We start from the raw sequence: 14870 nt of genomic DNA, 5'->3' as shown, positions 1-14870 counted from the left end.
GGTATTTGATCACCGCAAGGTTTTTTCTTTTTTGCTAAACAAATAAAAAAAAGACCGAAAAGTTTGAAAAAAAAAAAAAAGGTTTTTTTGTTTATGTTATACAATTTTGTAAATAAATACGTTTTTTCCTGCACTGATGAGACTGCACTGATGAGACTGCACTGACTCGCACTCATGAGGAGGCACTGATGGGGTGGCACTGATAGGCGGCACTCATAGGTAGCACTGATAGGCGGCACTGCTGGGCACTGATAGGCGGCATTGATGGGCACTGATAGGTGGCACTGAATGGCACTGATAGGCGGCACTGGTGGGCACTGATGGGCAATGATAGGCGGCACTGATCGGCACTGACGGGCGGCACTGATCGGCACTAATGGGCTCTGATAGGCGGCACTGGTGGGCAATAATGGGCACTGGTGGGCGACACTGATAGATTGCAATGATGGGCACTGGTGGGCAGCACTGAAACGGAGGGCACTGGCGGGGAGCACTGATGGGAAGGGCAATGGGGGGCTCCCTGAGCCCTGATTGCCATCCCTGGTGGCCATAGTGGGCATCCCTGGGGTCATGGGTGGGCATCCCTGGGGTCAAGGGTGGGCATCCCTGGTGGTTCTAGTGGCACCCCCCGAGGGTCTGCACTGGTAATCAATGATCTGATTACCAGTGCCGAACCCCCCCCTGTCAGGGGAGCCGCCGATCGGCGCTCCTTTACTCGTGCCTGTCAGGGACGTACTGAGGAAAGCCGATCAACGGCTCTTCCTGTTTACTATGTGACCAGCCGTGATTGGACACGGCTGATCACATGGTAAACAGCCTACGTTAGTAGGCTCTTTACCGAGATGCGACACCTCGCATCACCGATCGCCGATCTGTGCGCCCCCGGGGGGGAGTGCAGAGCGTATTATCCTGCCGCCGTTATATGACATCCGGTTGGGATAATACAACCACATTCCCACCATCAATCTGCTATAGGGCGGGCGGGATGTGGTTAATATACCTCAACCTGCCCTGAGACCACATTGACAGGGAAGGAGATGTATGCACATTCAGTCCATTGCTCTTCCTTGGAGTTGTGAAAATCTTTATGAATGTGGATGAAAGAAACTTTACACCCCACTACTGAGTCACTGCAAGGGACCGTCATGCAGGACCAACGGAGCAAATCTTACTCGTATCCTTTTGAAAAGTTGTATGGTTGGTTTGGGCTGCTTGTAGGACATGCTGGTACCTGTAGTTCATCAGGAGATCTCACTAACAAAGCTCATGATGGCATTTGTAGATCCATCTGCGGTGGAGTCTTTCACAGCGACAGGATTTCTTTGGATTTTATTACTCCGCAGTCATTTTGAATCCACAGGTAGGTGGTCTTAGTTGATGATTCACTATATTGTCAAAAGTATTGGGACACCTGCCTTTACACACACATGAACTTTAATGGCATCCCAGTCTCAGTCCGTAGGGTTCAGTATTGAGTTGGCCCACCCTTTGCAGCTATAACAGCTTCAGCTCTTCTGGGAAGGCTGTCCACAAGGTTTAGGAGTGTGTCTATGGGAATGTTTGACCATTCTTCCAGAAGGGCATTTGTGAGGTCAGACATTGATGTGGACGAGAAGGCCTGGCTTGCAGTCTCTGCTCTAATTTATCCCAAAGGTGTTCTGTCAGATTGAGGTCAGGACTCTGTGCAGATCAGTCAGGTTCCTCCACCCAAAACTCGCTCATCCATGTCTTTATGGACCTTGCTTTGTGCACTGGTGCGCAGTCATGGAACAGGAAGGGCCATCCACAAACTGTTCCCACAAAGTTGGTAGCATGAAATTGCCCAAAATGTCTTGGTATGAGTCCTGACCTCAACCCGATAGAACACCTTTGGGATGAATTAGAGCAGAGACTGTGAGCCAGGCCTTCTCGTCCACATCAGTTGCAGACCTTTACAAATGTACTTCTGGAAGAATGGTCAAACATTCCCATAGACACACTCCTAAACCTTGTGGACAGCCTTCCAGAAGAGTTGAAGCTGTTATAGCTGCAAAGGGTGGGCCAACTTAATATTGAACCCTACGGACTAAGACTGGGATGCCATTAAAGTTCATGCATGTGTAAAGCCAGGTGTCCCAATACTTTTGACAATATAGTGTAAATACACCGATCAGCCATCACTTTATGACCAGTTACATGTAAAGTGATTGTAAACCTTCATGTTTTTTTTTTTGTTTTGTTTTTTTAAATAACAAGCATGGTATACTTACCTGCTCTGTGCATTGGTTTTGCACAGAGCAGCCCATGCTCCTGTTCTGGGGTCCCCCACTGGCGCTCCTGGCTCCTCCTCTTCGGCAAATGCCCCCATAGGAAGCCGCTTCCTTTGGGGGCACTCATGTAGGTTCCATCCCAAGCTGCACTGCTTGCGTCTATAGACACAAACAGCATGGCCCAGCAACACCCCACATTCCCTCATCACAGTATTTGATTGACAGCAGCAGGAACCAATGGCTGCCACTGCTATCTGTCTGCCTTGTGAAGAGGGAAGAAAGTAAGGAGAGCTGCTGCTCTCAGGCACAGCACTGGATTGAGATCAGGCTCAGGTAAGTATGAGGGGGATCATCTTGCACAGAAGGTTTTTTTACATTTCTGCAGAGAATGCATTAAGGAAAAAAAAAACATAAAGACTTTAGAACCACCTTAAGTGGATAACATTGATTATCTCTTTACAATGGCATCAGAAAGTTGGTGGGATGGAATAGGTAGAAAGTAAACATGTTGTCTCTAAAGTTAATGTGTTGAAAGCAGAAAAAATGGGCATCACAATTTGTGTATGGGGCTGCGTAGCCGCATACCGGTCAGGGTTGACCCATGTCCACAGCCAAATGCGTCTACAATGGGCAAGTGAGCATCTATACTGGACCACGGAGCAATGGAAGAAGGTGGCCTGGTCATGTTTTCTTTTACATCATGTGGATGGCTGGGAGCATTGCATACCTGGTGAAGAGATGGCATCAGGAGACAGTACAGAGAGAAGGACTGCAGTCAAGCCATCAGACAGTTCCAAATTAGTGGTCATGCTATCAGACAAGTTTTTTTTGTGTTGGAAATTGTAGACGGAAACATTTGACACAATACACAGCAGATTGTAACCTACAAAATAATTATTACACAAATGTGTCATACACACCCCCCTCTAGCATATCTTACAATACGGTGGGATTTTACTGTGGAAATTTAAAGATACAGACACCCAAATATCACCCCTTAGGCTACAAACTGACATTTTTTTCAAAAATGTTAAATGGGAGAAAAATAAAATCTCCCATTGGACCAATACGTTTACAATGCAGATGTGTCATACACACCCCCCTCTACCATATCTTACAATACGGTGGGATTTTACTGGGGAAATTTAAAGATACAGAGCCCCAAATATTACCCCTTAGGCTACAAACTCACATTTTCGCAATACTTCAAAATGGATCAGACATGAAATCTCCCATTGGACCAATACGTTTACAATGCAGATGTGTCATACACATCCCCCTCTACCATATCTTACAATATGGTGGGATTTTACTGTGGAAATTTAAAGATACAGACACCCAAATATCAATCCATTGACTACAAACTGACATTTTTTCAAAAATGTTAAATGGGAGAAAAATAAAATCTCCCATTGGACCAATACGTTTACAATGCAGAAATGTCATACACACCCCCCTCTACCATATCTTACAATACGGTGGGATTTTACTGTGGAGATTTAAAGATACAGACACCCAAATATCACCCCATTGACTACAAATTGACATTTTCGCAATATTTTAAAATGGATCAGACATGAAATCTCCCATTGGACCAATACGTTTACAATGCAGATGTGTCATACACACCCCCTTCTTCCATATCTTACAATATGGTGGGATTTTACTGTGGAAATTTAAAGATACAGAGCCCCAAATATTACCCCTTAGGCTACAAATTGACATTTTTGCAATACTTCAAAATGGATCAGACATGAAATCTCCCATTGGACCAATACGTTTACAATTCAGATGTGTCATACACACCCCCCTCTACCATATCTCACAATATGGTGGGATTTTACTTTGGAGATTTAAAGATACAGAGCCACAAATATCAACCCATTGACTACAAACTGACATTTTTGCAATACTTTGAAATGCGTCAGAAAGGAAATCTCCCATTGGACCAATACGTTAACAATGCAGATGTGTCATACACAACCCTGTGACGAGACCAATCTCACCACTGGGCGTTGGAGAAGCCTGGTTGCTCGCCTCCTGCAATGTGACTATGGACCCTCTCATCAGCCCATGCTAAACGTAAACCCCATGGCGATTTGACTGTGTTTGTGGCATCTGAGCGCTGTTTGGATATGTTGAGCGCTCAGATCCAAGCTATCTGGGGATATGTTACATGTCTGTGTTTAATGTATAAAAAGTAACTTTATGTATTTTAAAGCATATTACTGTATTTGGGTCCCCACGTGTGTAATGGAGTTTTGTGAATAAAGGGTAGGGTGATGGCGCTGCCTATAGGTGAAGTTTTAGAAATGCAATAAACACATAAATAATATATTCAAATAAGATGACTGTTGCATATAAATAAATAATCTAATATAGATGTGGATAAGGTGCAGATCAGATAAAGTGCTAAGAAAAATAAAGTACTTGATCAGTATAATGTAGTCGTGCACATGCAACAATTCCCAACTGTATTATACAGTGTATTTAAAGTGCTTAAGGTGCTAGTAAAGCTGGTATATAAAAAGTATAAATAGATATGATTATAAAGGAAAAAATGAAAAACGAGTGATATATAATAAAAACACAGTTCAAATACGTGCTGGTGTGCTATAAATGTGAATAGTCCAAATAGTGATAATATTTATAGTCCAGTGGCTAGATATACTGTGGAAAATATCCGAAAAGATTTTTTATATATATATATATATAGAGAGATGGGTGGGTAGTTGGTGACAATCATTCAAATTCCAGAGGGTGACCCCGTGCTGTGTGGTAGGGTGCTGCGTGATCCTATTCTGGTAAAAAAAACTCACTCACCAGAAGCACCCACCCCACACAGGGGTATAAGGCGGGTGTATAAAGGTCAAGGGTCTCGGTGTCTCCCCTCCTTCTGGATCAGTAGGTCCTGGGGGTAGCCTTGGAGGTCCTAACTGGAGGTGTCCCTGGGGTACTCGATAGGTCCTGGAAGTAGCCCTGGGGGTCCTAACCGGAGATATCCCTGGGGTACTAGTGGGTCCTTATTACTCTCGTATAAACCGGGGATGTTCTGAGGGGTCCGCCAGGTGTAACTCATAGCCGTATACCAAGGGATAATGGATAAACAAACCACATAGCGTAATACCGTTTGGATAGTTTATTTAGTAAACAACAGAGAGGTACTCACCGGAAGGTTCCTGCACATCGAGAACGAGGCTCGGACCGCACAGCGCTCCATACTCGTATCCGTGCTTATTTACCTACTTCTGATTGTGAGTACCTCTCTGTTGTTTACTAAATAAACTATCCAAACAGTATTACGCTATGTGGTTTGTTTATCCATTATCTCTTGGTATACGACAATGAGTTACACCTGGCGGACCCCTCAGAACATCCCCGGTTTATAGGTGAGTAATAAGGACCCACTAGTACCTCAGGGATATCTCCAGTTAGGACCCCCAGGGCTACTTCCAGGACCTATCGAGTACCCCAGGGACACCTCCAGTTAGGACCTCCAAGGCTACCCCCAGGACCTACTGATCCAGAAGGAGGGGAGACACTGAGACCCTTGACCTTTATACACCCGCCTTATACCCCTGTGTGGGGTGGGTGCTTCTGGTGAGTGAGTTTTTTTACCAGAATAGGATCACGCAGCACCCTACCACACAGCACGGGGTCACCCTCTGGAATTTTAATGATTGTCACCAACTACCCACCCATCTCTTTATATATATATAAAAAATCTTTTCGGATATTTTCCACAGTATATCTAGCCACTGGACTATAAATATTATCACTATTTGGACTATTCACATTTATAGCACACCAGCACGTATTTGAACTGTGTTTTTATTATATATCACTCGTTTTTCATTTTTTCCTTTATAATCATATCTATTTATACTTTTTATATACCAGCTTTACTAGCACCTTAAGCACTTTAAATACACTGTATAATACAGTTGGGAATTGTTGCATGTGCACGACTACATTATACTGATTAAGTACTTTATTTTTCTTAGCACTTTATCTGATCTGCACCTTATCCACATCTATATTAGATTATTTATTTATATGCAACAGTCACCTTATTTGAATATATTATTTATGTGTTTATTGCATTTCTAAAACTTCATCTATAGGCAGCGCCATCACCCTACCCTTTATTCATTTTACATTTAGTCCCCGGACTGAAACACAGGGCGGCTGCAGCCTATTCTTATCATTTAAATTTAAATTCATTTACATTTTCACATTTATACACTTTTGCTACACATTTTATGTCTTATCCAAATAGAATTCCTTTGCCTCGGAGTTTATACATTGTAATGGAGTTTTGCCTTTGTCCTGGGAGATAACTGAATTACTTCTCCAATTGTCTCCAGGGCAGAAGGGGGGAAGCCAGGATGCATTGTGGGGATGTTTTGCTTCTGTGAGTCTGTAATGGGATACATGCCTGCCTGTGTTACAGTCTTACATTTGGTCCCCTAGGGGAGTGTCCACCAGGTGGGAGACCTGCATAAATACAGGGGCAGGTAGCCCTCAATAAACAGACCACTGCTTGACCCTCCACACGGAGCCTTGTCTCGTTCTTGGGGGGATTCAATGTATGCTGATAGGGACTGACTGCCAGGAGTGTAAGTCGCTTGGGAGCTTTTCCTGTTCGTCTGCTAGCAGCAATTCGTGAGGTTCCAGTTCGGGAGTTTGGTGCATTCACCTATATCCAATTCGTGGGTTTGGTGAGTTTACAGTAGCTGTGCCTGTCTGTGAAAAGGGGATTATCGCCTAAACGGATTTTAACCCCTTGTCTGCTGAAACGGTCCATTACAATTGGTGGCAAGCGGCGGGATCGTTCCTACAGCCTGAAGGACAGCTACAGGAGACACCATTGCTCTGGATTTTACAATTGAGGGCAACGCATGTCCCAGTACAGCGACCCTGACAGCACCAGCATGGAACCAGCAGTGGAGTTCGATGAGGGTGCCATGGATGACCGAGATGCAGTCCGTAAAGGCATCTGGTACCAGGCCTGGGCATTGTGGAGTACCAGCAGGGTGAGAGACTCCCCAAGGAAGACCAGCGGTTGCAGAAGCGAGTAGCCCTGCGGATGCCCTTCCTGGGGGAGCAGCCCCGGGAGGAATGGGTAAAAGAATTGGAGCTCCGGGTATGGCAGGAGATGTGGCTGGAGGATGCCTACCAGGCGCTGTGGTGATGTGTTGCACAGTACCTGCCCTGGACAGCCGAGCATGACAAGCCAGAGGGAGAGGAGTTTGATGGTCCTGGCTTGTTATGGGAGTCTTTTTCAGAGCTGGAATTTGGGAGCCCTACACAAGCTCGGTTCAGTGATCTCTTTGAGTGGAGGGAGAGCAGGTATGACTGGGACGACGCTCACGAAATTGAGCAAGACCTGGTCCACCTGGTGACCCGGGAGATGGAGCTAGAACAGGGCTACCAGCAGCTGTTCCAATACAGTGAGAAGGCTCAGCAGGAGAGCAGCAGGACAGACCCAGAGCCAGACCCATTCAGAGGGGACGAGATGGTACAGTTTTACTGGGAAGAACCCCAGGTGGCCAGTGGAGATGGGACCGAGGTCTCTCCACCGGTCCTGCAGGGAATTGGGAGCCCAGTCTCCATTCCCCAGTGGCAGTGTAAAGTGCAGGGAGAGGAGAGCAGTGTCCTCCCTCCCCAGCGGCAGGCTGAGTTACAGGGGGCAGAGGTAGTTGTTCCTGCCCCCCAGCAGCAGAGTTATATGCCGGGAAGGCAGTGTGAAGTACAGGGAGAGGAGAGCAGTGTCCTCCCTCCCCAGCGGCAGCGTGATTTTTTGGGAATTGGGAGCCCAGTCTCCATTCCCCAGCGGCAGTGTGATGTGTCGGGAATTGGGAGCCCAGTCTCCATTCCCCAGCGGGAGATGCAGCAGGGAATTGGGAGTCCAGTCCCCATCCAACAGCGGTAGAGTATCCTACAGGGAATAGAGAGCCCAGTCTCCTTTCCCCAGCAGCAGGACTCTGTGTTGGGAGGAGAGACAGTCGGTCTCCCTCTGCAAAGGCTGGAAGTATATTTGGGAGAGGAGCTTGTTACCCCCTCTCCCCATGGACAGTTTGATTTGTTGGGAATTGGGAGCCCAGTCTCCATCCCACAGCAGTCGAGTGAAGTGCAGGGAATTGGGAGCCCAGTCTCCATTCCCCCAGCGGCAGGCTAAATTACAGGGGGCAGACACAGTTGGTCCTGTCCCCAGCAGCAGATGGATTCATTGGGAATTGGGAGCCCAGTCTCCATTCCACAGCGGCAGAGTATTTAATTAGGAATTGGGAACCCAGTCTCCATCCCACAGCAGCAGGGCTGTTTAGCCAAAGGGGAGACAGTCGGTCTTCCCCCACAGCAGCATGGTGGGTTATCTAGAGGGGAGACAGTCGGTCTCTCCCTACCGCAGTATGGTGGTGTATCTAAAGGGGAGACAGTCGGTCTCCCCCTCCAACAACCAGGCTCCAACCAAGCTACTTCCATGGTAGCGCTTGCAACAGGGCAGAGTACCGCTGGTCTCTGCCAACTTATTAACCCACCAAGGCAGTCTACCAGTCCCCCACACTGCCAAGGTGAGGCACCTGGACATGGACAAATTTCTCTTCTACCCAGGTGTAGCAACCAGTTATTTTGGGTGGGCTGTACTGCTGTTTCTGTTTTGTGGGTGGGCTGCTGGACTAACAAAGGCACTGACCGGCAGAAGGTCAGATACCCTGTTAGTCTGTTTGGAAAAGGGGAGAAATGTGACTAGACCAATCTCGCCACTGGGCGTTGGAGAAGCCTGGTTGCTCGCCTCCTGCAATGTGACTATGGACCCTCTCATCAGCCCATGCTAAACGTAAACCCCATGGCGAGTTGACTGTGTTTGTGGCATCTGATCGCTGTTTGGATATGTTGAGCGCTCAGATCCAAGCTATCTGGGGATATGTTACATGTCTGTGTTTAATGTATAAAAAGTAAATTTATGTATTTTAAAGCATATTACTGTATTTGGGTCCCCACGTGTGTAATGGAGTTTTGCCTTTGTCCTGGGAGATAATTGAATTACTTCTCCAATTGTCTCCAGGGCAGAAGGGGGGAAGCCAGGATGCATTGTGGGGATGTTTTGCTTCTGTGAGTCTGTAATGTGATACATGTCTGCCTGTGTTACAGTCTTCCATTTGGTCCCCTAGGGGAGTGTCCACCAGGTAGGAGACCTGCATAAATACAGGGGCAGGTAGCCCTCAATAAAACAGACCACTGCTTGAACCTCAACACGGAGCCTTGTCTCGTTATTGGGGGGGATTTATTGTATGCTGTTCCAGTTTGACTGCTAGGAGTGTAGACCCTTCATATGGTTTTTCCTATTCAGCTGTATGCAGCATTCATAAGGTTCCAGCTACACTGTTTGCATCATTCCTTGGTTTCCAGTTCGGGAGTTTGGTGTCCTGCAAGTAGCTGTGCCTGTAGCTCTGGAAGGGGAAGATCTCCTACACGGTTTTAACCCTTTTGTGTCCGGGGTGCCGTAACAGACAATTTGCAGACTAAGGGGTGATATTTGGGGCTCTGTATCTTTACATTTCCACTGTAAAATCCCACCGTATTGTAAGATATGGTAGAGGGGGGTGTGTATGACACATCTGCATTGTAAACGTATTGGTCCAATGGGAGATTTCATGTCTGATCCATTTTGAAGTATTGCGAAAATGTCAATTTGTAGCCTAAGGGGTGATATTTGGGTGTCTGTATCTTTAAATTTCCACAGTAAAATCCCACCATATTGTAAGATATGGTAGAGGGCGGTGTGTATGACACATCTGCATTGTAAACGTATTGGTCCAATGGGAGATTTCATGTCTGATCCATTTTGAAGTATTGCGAAAATCTCAGTTTGTAGCCTAAGGGGTGATATTTGGGGCTCTGTATCTTTAAATTTCCACAGTAAAATCCCACCATATTGTAAGATATGGTAGAGGGGGGTGTGTATGACACATCTGCATTGTAAACGTATTGGTCCAATGGGAGATTTTATTTTTCTCCCATTTAACATTTTTGAAAAAAATTCAATTTGTAGCCTAAGGGGTGATATTTGGGTGTCTGTATCTTTAAATTTCCACAGTAAAATCCCACCGTATTGTAAGATATGGTAGAGGGGGACGTGTATGACACATCTGCATTGTAAACGTATTGGTCCAATGGGAGATTTCATGTCTGATCCATTTTGAAGTATTGCAAAAATCTCAGTTTGTAGCCTAAGGGGTAATATTTGGGGCTCTGTATCTTTAAATTTCCACAGTAAAATCCCACCATATTGTAAGATATGGTAGAAGGGGGTGTATATGACACATCTGCATTGTAAACGTATTGGTCCAATGAGAGATTTCATGTCTGATCCATTTTGAAGTATTGCGAAAATGTCAATTTGTAGCCTAAGGGGTGATATTTGGGGCTCTGTATCTTTAAATTTCCACAGTAAAATCCCACCGTATTGTAAGATATGGTAGAGGGGGGTGTGTATGACACATCTGCTTTGTTAAACGTATTGGTCCAATGGGAGATTTTATTTTTCTCCCATTTAACATTTTTGAAAAAATGTCAGTTTGTAGCCTAAGGGGTGATATTTGGGTGTCTGTATCTTTAAATTTCCACAGTAAAATCCCACCATATGGTAGAGGGGGGTGTGTATGACACATTTGTGTAATAATTATTTTGTAGGTTACAATCTGCTGTGCATTGTGTCAAATAATTTTTCCGTCTACAATTTCCAACACAAAAAAAACTTGTCTGATAGCATGACCACTAATTTGGAACTGTATGATGGCTTGACTGCAGTGTGTGATGCTTTGGGCAATGTTCTGCTGGGAAACCTTGAGTCTTTCCATTCATGCAGATTATACTTGACACACATCACCTACCTTAACATTGTTGCTGACCAATTACATCCCTTCATGGAAATGGTATTCCGTGATGGCAGGGGCCTCTTTCAGCAGGATAACGCACCCTACCACACTGCAGGCATGGTTCCAGAATGGTTTGAGGAACACAACAATGAGTTTCAGTTTCAGCAATAACATGGTGTGGGCGGATTTCTGCCAGTCACAGGTTGCATCTTGCCCCTCCAGCCTGTGTCTTAGAATAGGAGGGAGATAAAGCCTTCATTAATCTACATGTAATATCCTGCCCACGTTGTGTTTAGCAGGTTAGTGGACATGAAGGAGGAGGGAGGGAGTGGGCTGTCATTTACCACTGTGTATACACCCACATGTGTGACTCCATAGTCACATGGGCTGCCCAGATGTGATAGGGAGGAAATGGTCAGCATATAAACTCACTGGAAACTAAGCAAGAGCAGAGTTGACACCACAGCTGCAAAATCCATAGCTGAATTGGAGACATGAGCAAAAGGTGCCGATAGAGAGCAGCAGGATCAACCAGGTTTTTTGCAGAATACAGAAAACAAATCTCATGGTGAATGAGTGAGAATGAACAGCATGTAATACAGCAATTATTGAGAGATTTTTATAATATTGGTTTAATTACACAAAGTGCTGTAATGAGTTTGGTAGACTAAATTTCTTAAATGTTTTCCCTTGATATGATTTGACTTTAGAGTATACACACCTGGGCCTGTATCCCTGGGGATATTCTGTCCTAATGGGATGTGGTTTATTTTTTAGAAAATCCAAGAAAAGGAGACCACACTCAGGGTGTATAAGATGAAAACTATCAAAACTCCTTTATTCTTCTTAGGTACAGCAGACAGACAGTACAATGCACAAAACAGACGTGTCGGGTTGACGCGTTTCACGATGTAGATCGCTTACTCATAACCACACACTATGGAACCGTGGACACTGGCACACATTTGTAAGTAAACCAAAGGGGAGGTGACCGAGGAATGTAATTGCGTACACCTTGAATTGATTAATGAAAAACAGATGCAGGTTCAGCAAGTCCACAGTTCCATAGTGAAGACAATTAGATACAAAAAAACTCCTTCTCCACGTAGGGGAATGGAGGTATATATACAAACAATGTAAAACCATATGTGTGACTAATACAAAAATATAAATAGAAAAATAGGAACCAGTAAATAAATAAACCATACATGAATAGATAAAAAAACAATCGTTAAATGCTTTAACCTCTGGTGGCAAAAACATAATAAGATAGAAAAACAAATATATGTAGGAAATGGTCGTCCAATGTATGGAAAGGATCTCTCAGATCTATTTTTCTATTTATATTTTTGTATTAGTCACACATATGGTTTTACATTGTTTGTATATATACCTCCATTCCCCTACGTGGAGAAGGAGTTTTTTTTGTATCTAATTGTCTTCACTATGGAACTGTGGACATGCTGAACCTGCATCTGTTTTTCATTAATCAATTCAAGGTGTACGCAATTACATTCCTCGGTCACCTCCCCTTTGGTTTACTTACAAATGTGTGCCAGTGTCCAGGGTTCCATAGTGTGTGGTTATGAGTAAGCGATCTACATCGTGAAACGCGTCAACCCGGCACGTCTGTTTTGTGCATTGTACTGTCTGTCTGCTGTACCGAAGAAGAATAAAGGAGTTTTGATTGTTTTCATCTTATACACCCTGAGTGCGGTCTCCTTTTCTTGGATTTTCTATTGCTTGGACGGCGGATCTGACCAGCACCAGGCATTGAACTGACACCTGAGCGGCTCTGCTCTTTGTTGCATTCTATCTCCGTTATTTTTTAGAGACAGAGGTTTCATCTTGATTTTTATCATTCCAGTATTTGTTTAATCTGCCCTTTATTTTCTATGCTGCATTATATTGTTTCATTCAAAATCCACACTAAAATATCCTTTATATGCATCATTTTTCTAACACTTCTACTTTCTAAAAGAAGAAACAGTCATGGAGAGCAAGCATATGTATCTGCATGGACTTTCATTCATTCCAAACCACTTGACCTCTGGAAGGTTTCACCCCTCTTCCTGACCAGAGCACTTTATGCAATTTGACACTGCGTGCTTTAACTGGTAATTGCGTGGTCATGTAATGCTGTACCCAAACTAAGTTTGGTGTCCTTTTTTTCCCCACAAATAGAGCTTTCTTTTGGTGGTATTTGATCACCACTGGGATTTTTATTTTTTTGCAAACAAAAGAAGACCCGAACATTTTGAAAAAAAAAATTATATTTTCTATTTTGTGTAATAGAATATATCCAATAAACTAAATTTTTGTCATTTCTTGAGGTGCTAAAATGCCAGGGCAGTACCCCCAAATTACCCCTTTTTGTAAAGTAGACACCCCAAGGAATTTGCTGGGAGGCATGTTGAGCCCATTGAATATTTCATTTTTTTGTCACAAGTGACAAAACAAATGCCAAAAAAAATCTATATATATTTTTTACACATAATTGTCACTAAAATGATATATTGCATGCATATACACATGCCTTGGGTATATGTGGAATTTCACCCCAAAATACATTCTTCTGCTTCCCAAGTGCAGGGATACCACATGTGAGAAACTTTTTGGGAGCCTAGCAGTATATGGGTGCCGAAAAGCCAATCTCTGCTTTCAGGATTTCAAAGGGCGTAAATTGCTTATTTCACTTCCTCACTGCCTATCACAGTTTCGGATGCCCTGAAATGTCAAGATAGCAAAAACCCCCCTTTAAATAACCCCTTTTTGGAAAGTAGATACTCCAAGCTATTTGCTGCGAGGCATGTTGAGGCCATAAAATATTTTAGATTGTTCCACAAGTTTCAGGAAAATTAACCCTTTTCGGAAAGTAGACACCCCAAGGTATTTGCCAAGAGGCATGGTATTTTGCAGATCTAGCTTTTTGTCACAAAGTTTTGAAAATTTAAAAAAGAAAAGAAAAAGAAATGTTCCTCTTCTTTCTTCATTTTCCCAAAAAAATGTGGTAACAAATGAGATCTGTGAAATACTCGCCGTGCCTCTTAGCTAATATCTTGGGGTGTCTATGTTCTGAAAAGGAGTAATTTTGGGGAGGGTTTGTGCTATCTTGACATTTCAGGGCCTCCAAAACTGTGATAGGTAGTAAGGAGTGAAATCAGCAATTTACGCCCTTCAAAAGCCTGAAGGCGGTGATTGGTTTTCGGGGTCCTGTACGCTGCTAGGCTCCTAAAATGTTTTACACATGTGGTATCCCCGCACTCATTTAAATTACACTTTAATGACATTTTTTACTTTGTGTGAAAAAAAAGTCATTTTCCAGAAACACTTGGCAAAACATAAAATAAAAGAGGTAAGATTCCGCGCTAATGGATATTAATAAGGCTGCAGCCTACCCCAAAATATAGTCCAAAGGGCTATATCAGACCATATAAGAGTAAAAACGAGGTAAAATGGCGCTGCCTGTTAAAGGGTAAAAAAATACTAATATGGAAGGGATCTTAAAATTATATATATGGAAGGGCTTAAAAAATTATATATGAAAAGGATTAAAAAATATATAATGATGTGTAATTAGATGTAAAAACACAGTGAATAAATCTATATAAAACCGTGATAAAAAATTAATCTGCACGTTGATATATAAATAAATGCAAAGACATAAATGGTGAATATAAAGTGATATGTGCAATCAATAAAGTGGCAATAACAAAGTGCTACTGTGATGATGTCCAGT

Source organism: Pelophylax lessonae, assembly GCF_965119305.1.
Source record: "Pelophylax lessonae genome assembly, chromosome: 2".
Classification (NCBI taxonomy): Eukaryota; Metazoa; Chordata; class Amphibia; order Anura; family Ranidae; genus Pelophylax; species Pelophylax lessonae.
The sequence above is the reverse complement of the archived record's forward strand: the minus strand, read 5'-3'. Positions refer to the sequence as shown.